We start from the raw sequence: 23,979 nt of genomic DNA, 5'->3' as shown, positions 1-23,979 counted from the left end.
CATGTAGAATCGTTTTCAGTCCTTTTCAAGTCTGTCTATTGTGTCTGTCACTGCTCTTCTCCCATTCATTGAAATTCTGTGCAGTGCCAATGTCCACATCCTTTCCTCTTACTTCTTTTGCCCTCATAAACCTCTTTTTCTCTGTTCCTCCCTGTATCAGGTCCCTGCCTTTCGTGCATTACCTCTGCCATAAGTCAGTTATAGCCAATTACATGGTTTCACCAGCCATCTATCTACTATGACTCCAAATGGTACTTTTGGCCTTATTTTCTTTATTGGTGTCCCCTGTATTAGACTTATAAATCCAATTAAGCCTGCAGATAATCACCTAGCCATTGCACACAGGCCCAACCAAGTTCCACATATCTAGGAAATCAGGTATCATGTTTCCAGTGAGATTATAGTAGGTAACCTATTTTATTTCCCAGAAATGCTCCCCCTTAAGGGAGAAACGATCTTAGGCCAGCTGCTTTAATTCCTCCTCACTGGGGTACCTGGGTGGTTCAGTTGGTTATGTGTCCAACTCTTGATTTTGGCTCAGATCATGATCTCATGGTTCATGAGTTTGAGCCCCCAATGCGCTCTGGACTGATGGTGTGGAGCCTGCTTGGGATTCTCTCTATCCCTCCTCTCTCTGCCCCTACCCTGCTCACACACACTCTCTCTCAAAATAAATAAATAAACTTAATTTTTTTTTAAATTTAATTCTTCCTCACGAATTGGCAATTCTGAATGATTTTTTTTCTTTCAAATGTGTTTTCCCCCATTATATTATTACATCAAAAAGGTATATCTATATCTATCATCTATCTATCTGTGTGTATATGTGTATGTGTGTGTATATATATATGTATATATGTGTGTGTGTGTGTGTGTGTGTGTGTGTGTGTATTTTTTTTTTTACAAAAGGGTATTTTTCTGTTGAAGAAGAGAAAAGCATGAGAGAAACCGTATACCTAGATGTAGTGCTGGTGAGAAGAAAAGACAGGGAGAGGGGCGCCTGGGTGGCGCAGTCGGTTAAGCGTCCGACTTCAGCCAGGTCACGATCTCGCGGTCCGTGAGTTCGAGCCCCGCGTCAGGCTCTGGGCTGATGGCTCGGAGCCTGGAGCCTGCTTCCGATTCTGTGTCTCCCTCTCTCTCTGTCCCTCCCCCGTTCATGCTCTGTCTCTCTCTGTCCCAAAAATAAATTAAAAACGTTGAAAAAAAATTAAAAAAAAAAAGAAAAGAAAAGACAGGGAGAGAGCTGCCTGCCAACTCTTGCATGAGTTCCTTAGCAGTTGGCCCTAAGACTGTCTGTCTCTTGTATAACTGTTAATTTTATGTGATGACTTGACTGGGCTAAGGGATGCCGAGATAGCTGGTAAAACATTAATTTTGGGTCTGTCTGACACAGTGTTTCCACGAGAGATTATCATCTGAGTTGGTGAATGGAGTAATGCAGATGACCCTACTCTCCAACATGGCGGGCATCATCCAATCCCCTGGGGAGCCCCACAGAACAAGCAGGTGGAGGAAGGGTGAATTCACTGTGTTTGAGCTGAGACATTTAGCTTCTTCTGCCTGTGGGTATTGGTGCTTCTGGTTCTCAGGATTTCAGACCCAGACTGAAGTTTACCACCAGCTTTCCTGATTCTCTAGCTTGAGATTGTGAGACTTCATCTCTCTCTCTCTCTCTCCCCTCCAAAATATCCTACTGGTTGTCTGAAGAGCCCTGACTAATACATCTTGCTTCCACACTGTGAACCACACATCATCTGAGGACAGGAACAGAATATTTTTTTTTCCAGGAGCGAGAGAAACTGAAGGGCATAATTCTGTATATCATATCCACACTATAGATTCAACCTTATATCAGTCGATCACTGATCGACTGCAAAGGAGATAGCATTATCTCATTTTATAATCAATTGAGGCTCAAGAGATTTTACACTTCTTTCCCCCAAATTGTAGCAGAATTGCATTTGAACACACATGCACTCATGTGTGCACCTCATAAGGCTGCTTCTCTACTCTTCCACAGTGACCTTTAGCAGAGTTGAAATGATCCTCTAAGGTCAAGTTCTGCTAAACTCTTTATCTGCCACTCTTGCCACTTTGTGCCTTTATTTAACACCCTTGGCATACCTATCTTTACACACCATGCTGTTTCATGTCTTCATTCTTTTACTCACGATCCTTCCTCATCTTAAATTAATTTCCTACTCTTTTTCTTTCTGGCTAACTCCTGTTCAACTGCCTTCCTTCCTTCCTTCCTTCCTTCCTTCCTTCCTTCCTTCCTTTTTCCCTTCCTTTCTTACCTCCTTTTTCCTTTCCTTTCTCCCTTCTTCCCTTCTCTCCTTCCATCTCCCCTTCCTTCCTCCCTTTCCTTCCTTCCTTCCTTCCTTCCTTCCTTCCTTCCTTCCTTCCTTCCTTCCTCTTTCCTTCCTTCCTCTGTCCTTCCATCCTTCCATTGTTCTTTTTCTTTTCCATTTTGTTGTTTGAATCAATATATTTTTAGCGTTTGTAATTTATCAGATAACTGGTAGGGACTTTATAAACAATTAAGAAAAAGACACAGTGTTTATCCTGGGGAGGAGCTCTGTTTAGTGGGGTAGATGTACTTTACACAGGTAATTTCAATAAAGTGTGATAAAGGCTCTGATGAGGTCATCACAAAGCACTTTACCTAGGTTGTTTATTTCCTTATCCAGGAATCTCCCCTAGCCTCCACTGGAGTAGATATGGTAACCCTTCTCCAAGCTTCTGTCACACCTTCTATGTATCTTCTTGCAATAACTGTATTCTTAATTTACATTATCTGTTTATATGTATGTCTTCTCCACCTGGCCATTAGTTTTCAAGACAGGGATCATGACCTTTTGATATAGGTGTAGCCATTTTTGGGAAAAGTTAATGACAAATAGCATTAGAGGAATAAAGTTATAGATAATTTATATTTCTTATAGCATTCAATAATACTGCATTGTACATATTACATATATAATATCAAATATTTAATAAATATATATTTATATAATATAATATTTATATATAATATAACATATTTCTTAAATATTTGATTTTACTATACAGTATATGACATTTATAGAATAATTTTTAAAAAACCGATATATAGAAGTATTTATGCTTCAGAAATCTTGGTTTTGCTCTGTAAATAATATTTCATTAGGTATGTCATCTGTATTCATATGAGATTCTTTGTAACAGTACAATCTGTGCTCTGTAAGGATTACAGATTGAGTTCACCATTTTGGCAGTCTGGTTCTTGCCATACCTCGTGTCAGTGAGGAAGGCTATGCTGCTCTAACTTAGCACCCGGGGCTCTGGGCTTGTCTGATCCCTTCCACAGTAGAAGTGGGTGGGATAGGGCGGTTTCAGGAATTAGACATAAGATGTTTCATTCTCTAGAGGAAAGGTCCGTCATAGATGGTACGAGAAAGAGACAGAGGTGGTGTCAGGACCCAGAATAGCCCAGGCAGGTTAAAGTAATTCCCATATATTCCATTAGCACATCTTTAAAGGCTGACCTACTAGCACACAATTTAAGTAAAGAGTATAGTTGTTTTGCAGAACAATTCAAGGCATGTTTTCTAGTCCACATCATTCCTCTACCAGGAACCATTCAAATAAATACAAAACTGCTCTTTGCTAGGTGTGTAAAAGCAGGTTTCCACACAATTCTTCTTCCTGCCAAAGTGTTACTCGTGCTATAGAAATTCTGAAGAGAATGGAGCTCAAGGAGAGCATGTTAAGAAGTAAAAAACATTCCCAAAGTCATCTGAGTAACTATAGTTTGTGTTGTCATCTTTTGTGGGTGACTAAATTGGCACAGGAGACCAGTTAAAGTCTCTGCCCAGGATGGCATGCTGAGTCCTCTAAGACACGAGTAGTTCATAGGCTCTTGTGAATTAAGGATGCCATAATGCTAATGCTGAATTATTTATCTGGCTCTTCATTTTCATCAAGGATCTTGTTTCTGTTTGTAATTAATGATCGTCCAATACTAACCGTAGGTATTCTGTTCTCCCAACCCAGGCAAGATACACTGGGGAAAGCATCATGCTTTTATGAGACCATCAACAGTTTTTTAATGCTTTCAGTTTTGCGTACAGAAGAATACACTGACTCATACCTCCCATGCTGGTTTATCCTCTGGCCTTTTTTTCCTCAGGATATCGTTTGGTAATTTTAATTTGCTAACACATCAGAAAGCTACCATTCAGACTAAAATAGCAATGGGTCTTTCAGAACCATCTTTTCTGTGTGATGCTTAAATATGTGACCCTTAGCTTTAATCTAGAGATATATTTAAAACATGCATGTATACAAATTTGAGTTCTCAATTTGCTGTGTAAATGTGTGAGGAGACTTGGTTGTTTATGTATTTTATCATCTTCTGTGTAAAATACCACATGGAGGGAAAAAAAATCTTTCAAAGTTTAGTCTAAAATATACTGAAAATTATATCCATAACAGCAAAGCCTCCACCCTTGAGAAGCTTCTTCATTTCAGTCATGCTACTAAGAGCTTTTTGATGGACATTAGACCTTCTCTGCCCTAAAGGAATCAAGACTACATTCAAGTATTTCCTTAATCATCATGAACATTTTGACACATCATGTAGCAAAGATATCTCCTCCTTTTTGTCAACCCTGTTTTCTCTCTTCGACGTGTGTGTTGTTTTTGTAAGCTTCTTTAATGTCTTATTTGAAAACTGATGTGGTAACATAAATGTTAGTCGATTTGTTTGTATTACCTGGTTTTCTGCTTTATTGCATTTCGTGTAATTAGATCAGAGTGTAGTGAAAAAATGCAGCATTTGAAGTAAGGAGATAAACCTATAACTCTCAGTTATGAATGTGAAAGGAAACATTCTAACAAAATACTAGAAAGCCTACAGAAATTGATGGATTTTATAGGAATTGAAGTTATGGGGAACTAGAGATTTTTCCTGGGAATGTTAAGAATCACTTAATATCCGAATATGTGTTATGATATTATACCATACCAGTCGGTCCTTTGGGAAATATCATTACATGCTATCAATTTGTGTTGAAATGATATTTTACTGATTTTTCCAAATGGTGATGCTTACTTCTGCTTCCACACCTATTTTGCTTCCAGCTCAAAAGAGCAATTTCCTGAATTTTGATTGGATTGACACAAATTTATTGAATCTATTTTTTCTCATCCCAAAATATCCACTGGATATGATTTCTAGGCCAAACCCTACTCTAGCCACCAGGAGAAGGAAAATTAAATGCTATATGGATGGTCCCTGTTCTATTGGAGCCTATATTATGTAACAAAAGGACTTTTACAGGTTAACTAGTCCAGTGGTTCTAGACATCCGGCCCTCACACCTGAGCTGAGTTAGCTCCCCAAAGCTCGCCTGGGGAAAAAGTTAAACTATAGATTCCCAATCCCCAGAGCTAGTGAATCCAAATCCTCAGATGCGGAGTGGAGAAATCTGTATTTTTTCAAGGTAACTTGGATGAAGTGTCTGGGGCCATTGGCTAGTCATACTTTGCATCTAAAACATCAAATCGTTCAACATCTGATGCCTGAAGAGGGTAATTTGTAGAGAATATGAGACATAAGAACGAGGGACTTGAGTGGCTCGGTCTGTTGGGCATGTGACTCTTGATTTCAGCTCAGGTCATGATCCCAGGGTCCCATGATCCCAGAGCTTCCCCCTCAAACCCCCCTTCAGGCTGACACACACATGGCTTGAAATTCTCTTTCTCCCTTTCTCTTTCCCTCTGCCCCTCTCCCCCACTTGTGGCTTCTCTCTCTCTTTCTAAAATACAATAAAAAAGTAAATAATTAAAAAAAAAAAGAAACTTGAAGCCTAGAAGAAACCTCACCAAGACTCCAAAGTCACAGTTTTTTTCTTGAGGATCACTTCATTATGTGCTCTTCCAAATATTTCCTTCAGAGTCAGAAAACACAAAAACAAAAACAAAGTTAGGTCTGAAAGATATTTTGATTCTGTATATCGACTTATTAAACTGAACGTCCCCAAGGCTCATGGGAACCTTAGAAGATACACAAAGCAAAAAGATGCCAGTTGTATCCACCTCGACACTGGTCAAATCCCAGCTGGAGGTGAGCAGACAGCTGGACTAAGTCAACCTATGGTTCGTTCAGAATTGCAGCCAGGGTTGTCACAGTATTGAACATGGCATTTTGTTGCATGAGGAGTAACAAAGACGTTAAGATGAGGGGTTGTTTTGGTCCATAAAGGTGACAACACATCTGAGCTTGGAATCGGATCTCGGCTCTCGTACTTACCAGATGCAATAGGCATAGAGCTTCTCCCTCAAACCCCCCTTCAGGCTGACACACACATCTCTAGTTACCAGGCGTCTCTGGGCCATTCTCTCCATCCTCCGATTCCACCCCCCTCAAGGCTATGTCTTCTCCAGTGGGCGGCCCACGGGCAGTGGCAAGCTGACATTGTGTACATATGTCCAGCACTTCTGTCTCATTTGGGACAGCAGGGAAGGGCCACCCCAGGTCCAGATCTCCCCACAGGAACAGTTGAAGCCTCACTTGAAACCCTTGTAGGTCTACTTTTTCCTTCTGCCCAGTCCTGCTTTCCTTCTTCCTCACTGTGTACCTCCTGAGAAGACTCCCCAAGGCAGCCACCACACACAGCTCTCGGTCTCAGAGGGTCCTTCCAGGGAAGCTAATATAACACACTAGATGTGTACGATTTAACAAGGCAACATCTCAGTGCTCTGGTTTCCTCATCTATAGCGTGGGGAATAAAATAGCTTCTGGAGGATGAAATGAGAGAAACCATACACACACATGCACACACACACACACACACACACACACACACACGGTACATAGTTAGAGATGATTCAGTGTCTATATGTTTACTTATTTTTTTAATGCTTTAACATATACTAACATATACTAAAACAATCATAAGTTGGACAGTTCCTCGATCACTAACTCTACAATGTATAGAACATTATTAGATCCATGATCTCATTAAAAAGCACTGATTTTCTGCTGGGAAGATAGCAACCTTCCCCAATTAGGAGCTTACGGAGAGCTTCCTATGTATCCTCTCCGGCTGGAAAAGAAGATTGTTATTTCATGACATTGTTTCTGTGGTTAATTGAGGCTTTATTTATCATTCTTATTTTTTCTCAAAGTTGGCATGGGAATGGAAATAATTAGAACGAATGGAAAATAATTAGAAATCTGTTTCCCGGTTAGCTACATTTTTCTCCTTTTGGGAGGTAATTCTATCCATAGGTAAGCAAAGAGGAGTAATTCTTTTCGGTTTTAAGATGAAGGACGAACCAATGCATCAGTGACCAAAAGCAACAGTGTGGAAGGAAGTGGGGGAAAAAGGGAAGTATACAAATCAGAGGGTAAAGAAGAATCAGAAGAAAATAGGACTGGGGTACCTGGGTGGCTCCGTTGGTTGAGTGTCCGACTCGTGGTTTCAGCTCAGGTCATGATCTCACAATTTGGGAGTTCGAGCCCCATGTCAGGCTCTGTGCTGACAGTGCAGAGCCTGCTTGGGATTCCCTCTCTCCTTCTTTCTCTGCGCCTCTTCTGCTAGTGCTCTCTCTCTCTCTCTCTCTCAAAATAAATAAACTTAAAAATGAAATGAAATGAAATGAAAATGTTAAAAAAAAAAAAAAGAAGAAGAAAATAAGGCCAATCAGCTTTAAACTGGACCATAAACCACAAGTTTATTGTTTGAAGTGAGTTTTTGCAAAGGGTTGAAATGTAAAAATAGGATTAGCCCTCTGAAAACAGAGAGAGTGTATTTTATGAGCTGGGTGCCCATCAACAACTAATTGAACAAGACGTTACAGAAAACAGTGCATGAACCTCTCCGTAGTCCTAACCATGGTCTAACGCTTTCGGCTTAAAGGAATTAACTTGTCCAAGGCCTCAGAGCTAATAAAAGTCAGAGCTAGTATTGAAATTCAGGTCTTTTATTCCAAAATTCGGCATGATGCCTCACAAATCTACTGTATGCATTATATCAAATGTTCCTCCCTGTGGAACACATTAGCGGGTACAATATTTTTATAGAGCATGTAAATAAAAACAATGAATATGAAAGCACCTAGCATGCCCCGCCCTTGGAACACAGACATTCAGCTGAATACCTGTTACATGTAAATGCATGGTTGCTTCCAGAATTGTATCAATGCTGTTCATGCACTCTTAGGTAACAATTGGAAAGACTAAGTGACCAGCAATTCTTTGATGTATGATCTGCAAATACAGAGTTGCAAGTTCAATTGTAATATAGATCCTTCTGTTGTGGCTTTGCCATAGCCTTGCTAACCTCAATCTACATGTTCCTAAAAGGCCAGGGTTGTCTGTTTCTGTACCGTACGGTGTCTCCCCTGGGTCCTACTGTAGGAAGTACCCGCTTCAGCAGGGCTTGTGAGTTCAGAATCCGATGTGCTTGAGCTTGTGATCTGGTTCCAAAGTACATTAGTTTTATGGCTAGGTCGTTTCACGTTTTTGTGCTTCAAACCTTCACTTACAAGGCAAAGGTGACATCTCTCTCAACAAGTGTCGTATGATATGCGCTAAATAAAAGCAGTATGGGGGCACCTGCATGGCTCAGTCGGTTAAGCATCCAACTTCGGCTCAGGTCATGATCTCCCGGTCAGTGAGTTCAAGCCCCGCAGCAGGCTCTGTGCTGACAGTTCAGAGCCTGGAGCCTGCTTCGGATTCTGTCTCCCTCTCTTTCTGCCCCTCCCCCGCTCTGTTCTGTCTCTCAAAAATGAATAAATGTTAAAAATTTTAAAAAAAGAAATATGAAATAAGATTCATAGTAACATTTCAATGACCCTAGCTTTCTTCTCCTCTCCCATTTGATAGGATATGTATATATACACATGCATATGTGTATAAACATTTCTATGTACATATAGAATATGTACGTGTATACCTTTAGTAAACATTAGTTTCCACCCCTTTGTAAGTAAAAAAAAAAAATATCAAACCATAATCTTACATCTAAATACATATTTTCAATAAACACATTAACCCTCTGATTTTAAAGGCGATTGGTCACCACTTGCTAAAAGTCGATTTTATTCTTTCTATTGCAGGAAATATTATTTCTCCTATTGAAATAGAACAATTTTACCTATCTGAATGGCAGTATCATAGTAATTTTCTTTTTTGATTGTGCTAAAGCCCCAAGTGGGTTTATTATTCTCAGAACAACATGTACCCTCACCTTTAATTGAAGGGAAATCTGTGGCTCTTGACTGACCATTTCTACTCCCAAAATGTAAACTCTAAACAACCACGTAAAACATTCACACTCATCGCTGAGATTTTCCAGCATCGCTTATTTATTTTTTTTCCCACAGCTCAGCAAAAGGCTTGTGAGAACCATTTTTTCCCTTTGCTACTTTTCTCCTAAAATATTACAAAGGACTCTTATTTGACCAAATTTATTCTCCCGTAGATGGATTTCTCCTCCCCCACCCCCACCCCCATCGCTAGATAAAAAAGGAAACACTTTCAGATGAAAACACGAGTGAGAGAATTCTCTGCTTTCATGGAAACTGCCAGCAATGGTATTGTAAACACATCTTGCATTCGCTCTTTCTAATTTTCCCTCAGTTCTTTCATTTTCTCTTTGTGTTTGGAGGAACTCTATGCTCTTTTCAGCCAGAGAAAAATTAACACCGAACGGGGTGTTTCAAATACAGACATTTACATTTCAATGTCCTGTAGGGGAAGAAAGAAACGCAGCAGTGAGGAAAGGCAACGCAGTGCCTGTGTGTGCCCCCCCCCCCCCCCAGATGTCTGCACTTTGTGTTTCTTTTAGAATAAACCCTGCCCTGGGCCCAGGATGGAAATCGGATTGCTGGAAACCAGGGCACAAACTGGTATTCGGTGCAGAACTGCCGGCCTTTCGTAGCTCAGATTGCCACCCCTTCACCAACCATTAACAGAGAGTCCACGGCAATGAATCTGCCCCATCTCTGGAAAAGGCTCCGGAGTCATGAGTTTGTGATGTAGCCAAGGATGTAAACACGAGGCCATGTGAGAGGTGGATACCATTTTTCCCTCTCATTGATCTCTCACTGCAAAGCTAATGGGGAATCAGGGGCCATACAGAATGCTTGACTCCATCAGAGGGATCACAGAAATAGGGTCATGGAAACATGTTTCTATGTGCAGGTGTATCTATAAATTGGAGCACATAAAGAATAGTAGTACTGTTTCAAATGCATATTTAAGGGGCGCCTGGGTGGCTCGGTTGGTTAAGCATCTGACTCTTGATTTTGGTTGAGGTCGTGATCTCTTGGCTTTGTGGGTTTGAGCCCCACGTCTAGCTCTGTGCTAGCAGTGAGGAGTCTGCTTGGAATTCTCTCTCTCTCTCTCTCTCTCTCTCTCTCTCTCTCTCTTTCTCTCTCTCTGCCTCTCCCCCACTTGCACTGTCTCTGTGTCTCTCAAAATAAGTAAATATACTTTAAAAATGCACATTTAATTTATATAGCGTTTAATTTTTGCTTAAACTTTATCCGAGCTATACAAGCCCACAGTTTAAAGAGATTATCTTGGAGGAATTATTGGTTTGGGGGAGGGTGTAAGGGTTGCTCAGGGGTACTGGGAATGTGCTATTTCCTGAGCTGGGTATAACTTTTCTAAATGTGTTTTCTTTTTTGATAATTCATCTTTCTTAGCCATTTTGCATTTTTTGTTTATATATTATACTTCAAAAATATTTTAAAATTCTGATTAGAACAATCCTTACACAATTTTTTTAATGCACGGTAAGCCCTTTGTGGGAGAAGGTAAAACGCACTGATTCAAAAACACAGGTCTTGGGGCACCTTGATCTTGACTCAGGTCATGATCTCCCGGTTCATGGGATTGAGCCCTGCATTGGGCTCTGTGCTACAGTGAGGAGTCTATTTAGGATTCTCTCTCTCCCTCTGTCTCTCTCTCTCTCTCTGCCCCTCCCCACTTGTGCACTCTCTCTCTCTCAGAATAAATAAACAATCAAAAAATAAGTAAAAACGCAAGTCTTTATTGCAGGATCATCTACCTAAGTTTACTCTATGGAAAAAAAGTCCTAATTCTAGTATCTTTCACTCTTTCCTCTTGGGCTGATTTTCTAGGACAGATTGTGGTGCATCTCCTAACTGAAAGGCAGAGCTTTATCACATTCAGGGAGCAAAGTTCCTCCCTCAAATATGAAAGGACTATTTTCATACATACATGGACCTTTTTAAAAATTAATAACATCTTTATTAAGATATAATTCAGGGGCGCCTGTGTGGCTCAGTCGGTTGAGCGTCGGACTTCAGCTCAAGTCATGATCTCGCGGTTTGTGGGTTTGAGCCCCACATTGGGCTCGCTGCTGTGAGTCTAGCAGCACAGAGACCACTTCAGATCCTCTGTTTCCCCTCTGTCTGCCCCTTCCCCACTTGTGCTTTCCCCAAAATAAATAAATATCTTAAAAAGATATAATTCACATCACAATACTTTTTAAAGTGTACAATTCAGTAGACTTTATCATTCAACTCAATCCTTACAACCTTGTAAAGTTAGTATTAATATCACCCCCATTTTACAGATGCTGACACGGAGGCCAGGAAAGGTTAAATGACTTCCCAGATACCTTAAATGAGAGTATAAATATAAAGTAATAAACAGCATGCATTCAACAAGGTAGACACTCAAATATGAATTATCTTTTCCTTTTATTACGTAATTAAGGGGCAGTTTGGAGATTGTCATAATATACCAATCATTATATAACATTGATTTAATCTCTGTTCAGTTCCAGGCATGTGTGAAATCCTAGGTGACAGTAATGACTGGTCATTGGCCCTGCCCTCAATAATACTCGCAGGTGCCTGAGGAACTCGGAAACATAACTCATAACAGTTATCTAGTGATACTTTTATCTGCTTCTAGCACAAAGGGTAAGGTAAAGAAAGCAAGTTGGAACCAATCGTTCAGTACAAAATTATTATTTAAACCATGGATTCTCTTAAGCAGCATGTAGACATATGAAAAAAGCAAAACATTGATCGCTCATGGAGCTTCCTCTCCCAGCAGAGAGGCACAGCCTATGACCACACACAGTAAAATGGATCATATCTGGTTTCTATGGGAAATAAGGGCCCCGCAAAGAACAAAGACTAGTCACCTCCAGCGGGGACTAGTCTGAGATGACTAGAATTAGTACTTACAGGATGGCGAGAACTTAGAAGCTTAGAGAAGCGAAGTGGACACTTAAGATAAGAATGTGTTTGGGGCGCCTGGGTGGCTCAGTCGGTTGGGCGGCCGACTTCGGCTCAGGTCACGATCTCGCGGTCCGTGAGTTCGAGCCCCGCGTCGGGCTCTGTGCTGACAGCTCAGAGCCTGGAGCCTGTTTCAGATTCTGTGTCTCCCTCTCTCTCTGCCCCTCCCCTGTTCATGCTCTGTCTCTCTCTGTCTCAAAAATAAATAAACGTTAAAAAAAAATTAAAAAAAAAAGATAAGAATGTGTTTAATTTTACTCGCTGACCCATGCCACACTTATTTATTAGGCATATAAAAAATTCTAGGCATGAGGAAATCACAAGAGGTACAAAGATGAATAAGATATGATTTCTGCGTGAGAAGAGCTCTTCATCCAACAGGAGAGAAATAACGACATAGACTGAGACCAGGGTAATGACTCTCGGTGAATGAATCCACACATGTGGGGGGGGTCGAAGAGGGCCCTCGATGAGAATTTGGCCCTCCAGGATCAATGGCCCTCAGATCAATGCAGGATAGTGGATTAGCTGTATTACTGCTTATGGTGTTAATGCTAATGGTTCTTTAGGGGAGTCTCAGCAGCCAAAATCAGCAGGGACAAGTGCCAATATGAAATAAGCAAAGTAGAGGCAGAGGCAAAACGCAGGAGTGGGCTGAGATGTGAGTCGAAGGAAGTATGCTGGCAACAGAGCGACAAAGTACCGAGGGGTTCTTGCGGGAGCCGGCGTGGTCCACTCAACTGCTATTGATCGATAGCTTTTGGGGCCTGGACGACAAGCCTGCCTACAAATAAAGAGTCAGGACAGACGTTTTGCTGGTGGTCTGAGCGGTATTCTCTGATCAAATAAGGAGACAAGTCAGTGTTGTCCGTCAAGGGGACGAGAAAGACTTCAAAGAGGAGGTGATGTGTATATTGGCCTTTCAAAGTTGGATAGGTTTCTGCGGGTGGAGAACAGGGGCAAGAAAGGTCACTTTGTGCAGGGAGCACAGCATGCTCAAAGGCTCAGGGGCCAAGGAGTGCGTGGCTCCCTGGGGCGTTCAGGGAATATGAGTCTTCTGGCTTTTTCAGCCTATCACATGAGTGAGAAGAAACAGTGGGGTATGCTGCTTCCAGAGAATTTCAAAGAACTCTTCTAACTAGATGTGGGGCTTTATTGAAGAAATGCTGTATGTTTTTTCTTCGTTTTCCATTTGTATCTATTTTCCCTTTAGGTCCAAAGAGGATTAAGCTTTATACATTTTACAAATTGAATGGACTTCATTTTTTTTTTTTTTTTAAAAGAAGGGCTCACCAGTGGTGGGATGGCTAATTTTATGTGTCAGCTTGAGAGGGGTGCCCAGGTAGGTGATCGAACATTATTCTGAGTGTTTCTGGAAGGGTGTTTTCCAAAGAGGTTAATAATTACATTAGTAGACTGATTAAAGTAGACTATGTATGTGTATACACACACATACACGCGCGTACACACACACACACACACACACACACACACATGCATACACACTATTGGTTCTATTTCTCTGGAGAGCCCTAATACAAATGCCAAGAACCTCTTTTCTGACCCACTACCCAGCCACTCTTTATCCAGCTATAAGCCTTATGCTTTTAAATACCCCAGCATTTCACAAGTCTGAGATGAATCTGTGGGGCAAGAAACACATTAGGAAATGTTTAAGAAGTCCGAAGTGCTCTCGCAGCTTTCCTTGGGGAGGGGGAATTAGCGCCCTGATTTCTTCACAAACATGTGTCTACTCTCATCACAGCACAGATAAAATCGCTCAGGAATGTGAGCGATTGCAGATCTCAGTCCAGGCCCCTGCTCCATTTCCTGCTCCTTCTGTAATCAGAGGCAATGGCTTCACTTCAGAAGCCTCAATGTAGTCTTCTGTGAAATGGGAGTGATAAGGGACTTGCCCACAAGTCCAGGTAAGATGAGGTATCCAAACACTTGTCGTGTGAAAAGCATTGTAAATACCAGCCCCTTCCCTGAGTCTGCCTCAGTGTGGGATTGTTTGCCCTTCCTTCTGTCTGTACGTCTATGACCTCCCCCACGAAGAGAAATGCATAGTAATTGGAAGAAAATCCTCTTTGTAAACCTTTGGGTTTCATTTGTCTTCTGAGCACGAACCAGTTTCAGTCATTCCCTGGTTTATAGTCATTGGAAACACTAAGAATAAACTTTCATTATCTATGGCCAGGTGTTTAATACACGATACAGTCATCATCCGACAAATAGGTGACTGCACTCCTAAACTATTTTGCTTACTTTTTAGTGTGTATGAAGTCATTCAGATAATGAAATCTCAGGAAGAGGAAAGCTAAGCGATCATGCACATCCATTGTTCCAGTGCTGGGCCTGTGGTCACACACACACACGCACACACACACTCATAAACATTAACAGCCACCCACAAATTTGTTTTATGAGCTTTCATGAAAAGCCTTCAGGGGCTTTTACAAAGTCACCTGGTTAATCTCTAAGTTAATCTTTGTGCAAACAAAATTCCTGTAAGCTGTTTATCAGGTGACCTCAGAAACAAGCAGTATATAAGCTTCTGACACTCCATTATGGGCTTGATGTCCTAAAGATCCCTCTTTCCTACCCCGACCAGCCCACTGCTTGCCTCACGCTGCACTCCCTGAGTCCTGGTATGTGTGTGCATGTGTGCGTGTGCAATAGTATTTCTTTCCTCCCTTTCAATTAAACTCTTTAGACTATAAAAATACCCTCCATCACTTAGGTTTCAGGGTCATGGTCTTTAGAATTGGAAAGAAAGACCATCTGGCCTGAACCTGTCTGTATAAGATGATAGAGGGAAAATATCAACTTTTTACTGCTCCTGGTTACAGGTTGAATTTTGACCCCCCCCCCCCAATGATATGTGGAAGTCCTAAGTCCTGGTACCTGTGGATGTGACCTCATTTGGAAATAGTGTCTTTGTGGGTGTAATTAAGTTCAGATGAGATCACACTGGAGTAAGGTATGCTCTTAATCCAATCTGATTGGTGTCCCTATAAGATGAAGGCTCCATGTGAGGAGAGACGTACCTAGAGAGGATGCTGTGTGAGGACACAGGCACACTGAGCTGGGGGCGGGGGGTTAGCCTTGTGACGATGGTTGGGGGAGAGGCGGGGGCAGGGAGAGACTGCAGGTACCCAGTGGCTCCAAGGCAAGAAATGCCAAGAGTTGCTGGAAACAAGCAGAGACTAGGAGGGAAGAGGACATGGCCCAGCTCACACTTTGATTTCCGACTTACAACTTCCAGAATCGTGGGAGAATAAATGTCTGTTGTTCTGAGTCACCTAGTTTGTAGTACTTTGTTAAGGAAGCCTTATGAAGTGCAGCCTTATGAATGCAGTCACACAATAGAAAACCAGTGGGCCGGGGCGCCTGGGTGGCTCAGTCAGTTGAGCGTCCGGCTTCGGCTCAGGTCCTGATCTCACGGTTCGTGAGTCCTAGCCCTGCGTCGGGCTCTGTGCTGACAGCTCGGAGCCCAGAGCCTGCTTCAGATTCTGTGTCTCCCTCTCTCTCTGTCCCTCCCTCGCTCATACTCTGTCTCTCCCTCTCTCAAAAGTAAATAAACATTAAAAAAAAGAAAAAAAGAAAAAAGAAAGCAAGTGGGCCATAACTTGAATAATCTGCTGATTTTCTAGGTTGATAAAGCATGAAGTGATAGCAGCAGAATGTCTTTGTAGGAGGGACTTACTAACAGTTACCTGATAGGACGGGAGATTGCAGGTGCCTAGGCACAATGTGAGGCACAATATGAGAAAATGTCAATTGCTGACATCAGAAGGTAGGAGGGCCGATTGGAATCATGGTTGGTTCCACCTAATATCCCTGTGCCAGCTTTTCCTTAATGCCACCACTGCGTGCTGCGTTTGATTCCCTAAGAGGGAAATCGTAAGCATCTGAATTGCTATACAGATGATTCGGTGCTCCTTTGGAAGGGCAGAAAATGCAAAAAAAATTAATTTTTTTTAATGTTTTTATTTATTTTTGAAGGAGAGACAGACAGACAGAGCATGAGCAGGGGAGGAGCAGAGAGAGAGGGAGACGCAGAATTCGAAGCAGGCTCCAGGCTCTGAGCTGTCAGCACAGAGCCCAATTCGGGGCTCGAACCCACAAACTGCGAGATCGTGACCTGAGCCGAAGTCGGACGCTTAACTGACTGGGCCACCCAGGCGCCCCACAAATGTAAAAAATTTTAAAGCTAAACATACACTATGTGTAAACCATACCAGAAGCCAATAATGCAATGAGGCTGCACGTAGGTGCTGGAACCAACTTCCTGGACTTTGGGCAAGTTGCTTAAATCTTCTAAACTTCACTTTCCTCATCTATAATATGTGCATAAGAATAGCTTCTGTAATTTTATAGTGAAAATGGAGATGCGATACATTCAGAGTGGCTAGTTCAAGCCCTTGTCCGTAGCACTTCAAGTGTATTATGTGCTAAGGGAAGCAGGGGTGGAGGAGGAGGAAACAGAGGTGAGGATGGGGGAAGGAGGTGGCTATCCAGGTGAAGGAGCAAAGAATAGGGCCATGAAGAGCTTTGTTCAAATGACAAATAAGAGCATTTTAAACGTGTTTGTGATCCCATCCCTTTTCCCTTCCCTTCAGAGGGGCAAGTCTATTGTTACCTTTTCGAGGTGGATTTCTTTTTTTTTTTTTTTTTTTCAACGTTTATTTATTTTTGGGACAGAGAGAGACAGAGCATGAACGGGGGAGGGGCAGAGAGAGAGGGAGACACAGAATCGGAAACAGGCTCCAGGCTCCGAGCCATCAGCCCAGAGCCTGACGCGGGGCCCGAACTCACGGACCACGAGATCGTGACCTGGCTGAAGTCGGACGCTTAACCGACTGCGCCACCCAGGCGCCCCATCGAGGTGGATTTCTTTCAGCATTCAGCATTAAGCTCATCGTTTTAAAAAGTAATCGGGTTAGTCCCTCACTCTTTCTGGAACCGCACACTCAGAGCCCGCTAATAGTCATCACCGCTATCACTGGTAGAACTTTAAACTTTAGATGTGATGTTACACGTGGTAACCTATTTGATGATGAAACAGCCAGCAAGGGGTGGGCATGAAAATTCATGTTACGCACATTACAGAAGAAGACACCAAGGCTTGGAGATGAAGGGAGCTGCCTGAGGTCACAACCTGGGGGTGCTTGAGAACAGTGCCCTCCACCCCCACCCAGAGCCTCCGCACCCACCTGGGAAGGTGTCCTCTCTTCCTATTTGCCCTGCTTACTGTCTACTCACTATTCAAAATTGAGTGAAAGCATTTCTTCTGGGAGGATTTAACACAGAGACCTTTTGTGGTTCCTTCGAGATGGCTTAACTCCCTTCCATCACGGTTAGTACCACACTTGAATGAAGCACTCCCTTCCTTGTCAGATTATCCCCCCTTGACCATGATCTCTGAGCAGAAGGAACACGGCAGCAGAATACGAGAGAAAGGAGCGGGGATACTCGCTGCACAAGGCAGAAGGTGGTGTGGAATTACACACAGAGCACTGAGCTAGCAGAAGGCTTTTGTTTAATGTCATATTTGACTTCTCCCTCCATTCCTTGGGTTAGCCATCATTTCTGAGCGATTCGTACATGTGTCTAATGTCTTTGATACAACTCCGCTGTCTTTCTGCTCAGAGCCTTGCTTAGGGAAGTTGGTGAAAGATGTTACTCTTGCTTGAGGCAGGTTTTCTTCACCAAATCTTGACCGAGGAGCAACAGATAGGATTCATTTTGATGGTGGCGTTAAAGGTAATCCGAGTTCTATCACATCTGTCGTAACTTTAAGCTTATCGCAACTTGTGCCCTGGGTGTGCAGCCCAGACAAACCACAAGGGCAAATCCAGAGAGAGGATTCGTGACAATGACAATTTAGACTCAACCAAGAATGTTTTCTTATTCTTGTTTCCTATTCTTCTACTGAACCAGCAAACAAATGAAACAAAAGGTACTCTTGAGACCACAGATCCTTGGAAGCTTGAGCTGTGATCAGTCTTTCAATCAGTCTTCCAGTCCTTCTGATCTCAAAGGGGTAGCCCCAAGTCGACTTGTTTTCAACAGCCCCCATGATAAGGTTGGAGGATCCTAGAAATACTGTCTGGAGTTGGAGAAAGGGCCCCTTGTCAGCCTTCTGGGGTTCATTCTAGTTACAAATCAACTAAAAAGTAAAAATAAAACAGTGCACTCAGATTTCATATTTTACATGCTATTTGTTACTCCCTCATCGTGTCTGCTTAACTTTTTCTTCTAATAGGCTGAATCTTAGACACCGTATTACGCCTCCTCTTTTAATGTATTTTCACCAGAGCTGACCAAATGTGTTATAAAAACAAAGGTTTCTTTCGTCGCCCCCCCCCCGCCCCCCATTGGCTGTCTTGAGATACGCTCTGTAGATCCTCTATTCTCTTCCTATTGGTGCTATTTTAGGCACACCTTGTATCTCCAGTTACTTTTCAGCAATAAAGATAAGTCTCATTTTGAAAATGAAGACACTCCAGATTCAGTAAAACCCGAAAGCTACGAAGAAGCCAAAAGTACGAGAGCTTATGCAAATGGCCAATACACGTATGAAAAAGGAATTAAAGAAAGTCACTAGTATCCAGGGATGTGCAAATCGAAGTAACACTACCATAAGTCTTCACGTGTAAAAAACTGGTAAAAACTTTAAAGTTCTGCGATACACCATGATGTCGAGCGTGCCACAAAGAGATCCCCTCATACATTGAGACAGAAATGTGAATTGTCACAAAGTTTTTAGAAACAGTCTGGCAACATCCATGAAAACCTAACATGAAACATTTCCTTTGACCCTGAAATCTCACCCCTGCGAATCTATTCCACAAAATGAAAAGACAAATCGGCCAGAGTATACATGATAGAACTGTTATTAAAGCATCGGTTTGTAGAAAGAAAAATTCGAAAGCTAGTCAAGGTCCATCAACTGGAGATTGTTAGAATAAACCATGCTGCCGTCACCACACCAGTACTGAATAGCATGTTACCCTTAAACAAACTACGGAAGGAGTGTATAATAGGGCCCCATGACAAAACAACAAGCGAAGAACAATGATCTTACACACTTCAACGTATACACAATATGGAGATATATTTATGTTTATTAATTATATATAATTATATATTTTATGTTCTGTTATATATAAACACATATTTCTTTATGTTACATATATTGGTTTGCTGGCATGAATTACGAATTGCCTGGTTTGTAGTGAAAGGTAAGTTTGGTGTTGGGAAGACAGAAAATGGGAGGAGAGGTTCAAGCAAAGTAAAAACCAAAACTCAAAATGATAATAATAGCAGTGGGTCTGCTATGATCACACTAGTGCCTGTATGCGATTATGTATGAGTATGTGCACAATTAAATTAGAGACAAATATAGGTATGTGTGGATAACTAGACTTGGTGACTTTGACCATTTCCACAATTTGGGGACACAAAGAAAGAAAAATCCGTAAAGCAAGCCCTACTTTCTATTTTTTAACAAGGCCCTCACAGGAATTCTTTTCTATGTAAAAGCTTTATATGTTCCAGAAGGGGCCACAATACAAGGGGGCAAGGTTGACAATCCATTATCTTCCTTAATAGCTCTAAGATTTTCTAGTCCAATCTGGTGCCCAGAGATCTGCCTTTTTTCTGCCTAGTCCCTGAAGCTTAATGGCTTTGTGCAGAATTACCATTTGCTCGAACTACCTGAAGAGTTCATGCTGTATTAAGGAGACCTCTCAAAAATTCTGGGTTCTAAAAGAATGTTTTTACCCATCAAAAGGATACATAAATGTATCAGAAATTCTAAAATTTCAAAGGTTAATGGTGAAATTGTTAAGCCTTTGCCTTGCATCTGGAAAAGAATTCATGCTTTGTTATTCAGATTTCTTTTTTTTTTTTTTTAATTTTTTTTTTCAACATTTTTTATTTATTTTTGGGACAGAGAGAGACAGAGCATGAACGGGGGAGGGGCAGAGAGAGAGGGAGACACAGAATCGGAAACAGGCTCCAGGCTCCGAGCCATCAGCCCAGAGCCTGACGCGGGGCTCGAACTCACGGACCGCGAGATCGTGACCTGGCTGAAGTCGGACGCTTAACCGACTGCGCCACCCAGGCGCCCCTGTTATTCAGATTTCTAACCTGAATAAAGATTCCAAGAATTCGTTCAATCTATAAACTGTGATTGTTAATTAATAAGTTTGTCTCCTAGAAGTTATTCTATAATTACCTTTATTTCTTTTCTTTTTAATGTTTATTTATTTTTGAGAGAGAGAGAGAGAGAGAGACAGTGTGAGCGAGGGAGGAGCAGAGAGATAGGAAGACAGAATCCTAAGCAGTCCCCAGGCTCTGAGCTGTCAGCACAGAGCCCGACTCATGAGATCATGACCTGAGCTGAAGTTGGACACTTAACCAACCGAGCCACCCAGGCACCCCTATTTCTTAACAAAAAGTGCATGCACTGTAGAATATCTCTACCAGAGACTCGTGCTCATCTGTCACTGTTGTTCCTCATAGAAGGATACTTTCTTGCATATCACTAATATTTCCTTTTTTAATGGGACACGAAAACCTTTTCAGGATCTTGTGTTATCACTAATACATTTGATCTAGTGTCCTAGAGAGACACCTTTGCACTTGGGTTTGTTTTGTCTTTCAAATATTGAAGAAATTCTGGGAGATAAACCATACGCACTTCCCCCAAAACACCCAGAAACAGTCAACATTACGGCATCTCTGACAAGCATCCGGTTTCAGTGCTCAGGGTACTTGAAGTACAGGGCTTAACCCTGGATGCGTCTATACACATGATACACGACACACATCCACGTCAACCACGTGATACCACAGAACCGCATCAGCCCCAGGGTGGGAGATCCTTCCCCAAGTATTTTCTAACAAAGTACTATTTTATGTTCATTGAAGTTTTACTCTTGAAGGCGAGGGAGGACATACATTTATGAGAGGAAGCGGGGCTCACTCAATTCATATCAGAAGGAAACAAAGAAGAGAAGAACATTTCTTGAAACGTTTTGCACCATAAAGGAGCAGATATATGTACGTAAATTGGCAAATTAGTTGTCACTCTCTGTCTTCTGCCAACGTGGCACGATTCACCTGAGAAAGAAGGAAATCCTGCCATTTGCTCCAAGATGGGTGGACCTTGAGTGTATTATGCTTAGTTAAGTGAAATAAGTCAGACAGGAAAAGACAAATACTGTAAGCTCTCACACAGATGTGAGATCTAATCGTACGCTAAAGTGGAACACATAGAAGCAGAGAGTGGAATTGGTGGTTGCCAAGGGCTGGGAGAGGCAAGGGGAATTGGAGAAAGGTTGCCCAATGGGTACAAACTTGCAGTGAGAAGAGGAATGAGTTCCGAGGATCTAATGCACGGCAGTGTGATTATAGTCAATAATACCGCATTATATACTTTGAAGTTGCAAAGAGTAGATCTTAAATCTTCTTACCAAAAAAAAAAAAAAAAAAAAAAAAAAAGAAATGCTAATTATGGAACATGATGGATGTGTTAGTTAACCCTGAGTAGACAGTCACATTGCAATATGTAAGTGTATCAAGTCAAAAGTTGTGCATCTTAAACTTGTGCAATGGTAGATGCCAATCACATCTCAATACGGCTTGGGGGACAGGGAGTGGCAAAGCAAAAATGCTAAGCAAAAATAAAAAAAAATGGGGCAGCAATAGCTTTGGCCACCACTTGTTGGGTTCCTATCAGATAGCGACCATAGTACTGTTTAAGGTTATATTACTTTCCTTCTTATACCTCATAGCAATGCTGTACCTCATGCCACCATTTCAGAATATCAAACTCATTTTGCCTGGAGAAAAGGAAATTCCCAAATGAAGCCATATAACTCCTGGTTTTAGAGCCATGGAGCCAGGAGAAATCGGATTTTGCTCCAGAAAGTAATTGGGTTCCCCCTCCTTAAGTGCGGCGTGAGTCCCCAGGGCCACACATCGCTCTGGGTCACCCCGTAAAATCTTTCCATTTTCAAGGACAACAAAGCAGAGAATGTTCCTTCCCAAGTCAGCTTTCTGTATGCATGAACTACAAAGAATAGGACTAACGGAGCAGCTCCTTACGCGTGCCGGCGTTCTAGCAGGCACGCTGCATTGTTCATGCCCATCCAACTTTATATTCCAGAATCAAAATTGTATTCCACCTAGATCTGTTAGAGATGGTGGTTTGCATGGGTTGTACCTCAGGTTTCTCTGCAAGAGTGTAAATCCGGCATGGACATGAACTTCTGAGCACACCAAAGCGTTCACTAAACGCGTGCGGGATGAATGAATAAATAAATGAACGCCTACCTTGAGTGGGGAGCCCTTGCCTGGTTCGCATCGGCATCTCACTTCCTCTGTCCTTGCCTCACTTTCTTGACGCTGGGGAGGCACGTGGAAAATAAGGCAGAGGCAGTGGTTACATGAGAAACGGCCTAAAATTGCTATACTCAGGAGGAATGCATACAAGTATGATGATGATGATGTTCTTGTCATAAGTGCTGGGCAGAAGAGAGAGGAATAGATATATTTTCATCTCATCGCAATCTGGAAATTACTTTTCCCTCAAAAGGGCAAATTCAGCATGACATTATTTCCAACGCAGTGTATTGCAGGACATGTGGCACATTCAACAGGAAACAATGCTTTAATAATGATGTTGTTGTTGTTGTCGTTTACCTAAAAGGAACTGACTTATAGCATAAATGGTGACCGCAATTTTTTTTTTCTAACTATAGCTACAAAGATCTAATTTCAGAAAGAAATTCTAGTGTATTCTATTTCCCGGGCATCAAAGAGTTCACAGGGCTTCACATCCATCATTTTATGTAAGCCTCATGGCAACCTTCTGTTACAGGTAATTTATGGAATGCTTTTCCAACAGAGATGTCTAGAGGATGAACATTCTCCACAAACCAAATGTTTATGAGGCTTATTTTTTTTAACTTTTATTGTTATTATTTTAGCACTGTGGTGACCTGCAGGGAAGCGATACACATGGACTTCCCAACAATGTCAAGTAGCAGGTGACTACACAAGATGGGGGAACTTCACCACAGCCAGCTCTCCAGACCCTCCACAGCCCGCTTTGTGTGAGGGCCACCAACTGGGTAAGTCTCTGTGGGATGGGGATTGCATTCTCTTTTGGATATCTATGATCAAATGAACAAAACTGTGCTTTTTATCAGCCAAGGAAAGACTATTTTACTGTCGCTTTGTTTCAGTTTATGTTTGTGTATTTTTTGTCTGATGGCCTCTGAGGCATAACATCTTGGTTTCTTCTCTAGGTAGGAACAATTACGAATAATTCCATTTTATAGATGAGAAAATAGAAATACAAAGAAGAGGTTAAATATCTTACTCAAAGTGACATAATTAGCAAATGTTAAGGCCAGGATATGGAACAACTCTTCACTGAAGAGATTAAAGACAAATGTTATTTTTTTAATGTTTATTTATTTATTTTGAGAGAGAGAGAGACAGAGAGAGAGAGAGAGAGTCAGTCGGGGAGGGGCAGAAAAAAAGAGAGAATACCAAGCAGGCTCTCCACCTTCACTGTAGAGACCAACGTGGGGCTCAATCCCGCAAACCGTGAGATCATGACCTGAGCCAAAATCAAGAGTCGGACACTTCACCAACTGAGCCACCCAGGCGTCCCAAAGACAAATGT

At 41.8% G+C, this 23,979-nt stretch overlaps 1 long non-coding RNA gene across 1 annotated transcript in view; it reads left to right on the top strand.

Annotated features, from left to right (window-relative positions):
* Positions 1–23,979, top strand: part of LOC131484375 (uncharacterized) — a 536,971-nt gene that overhangs the window by 489,217 nt on the left and 23,775 nt on the right. The window contains exon 5 of the long non-coding RNA XR_009248202.1: positions 23,276–23,419. This is a non-coding gene — a long non-coding RNA (uncharacterized LOC131484375). The remainder of the gene's footprint in view (positions 1–23,275; positions 23,420–23,979) is intronic.

Source organism: Neofelis nebulosa, chromosome 9 (assembly GCF_028018385.1).
Source record: "Neofelis nebulosa isolate mNeoNeb1 chromosome 9, mNeoNeb1.pri, whole genome shotgun sequence".
NCBI lineage: Eukaryota > Metazoa > Chordata > Mammalia > Carnivora > Felidae > Neofelis > Neofelis nebulosa.
Note: the sequence above shows the minus strand (reverse complement) of the source record. Positions and strands in the feature narration are given on the sequence as shown.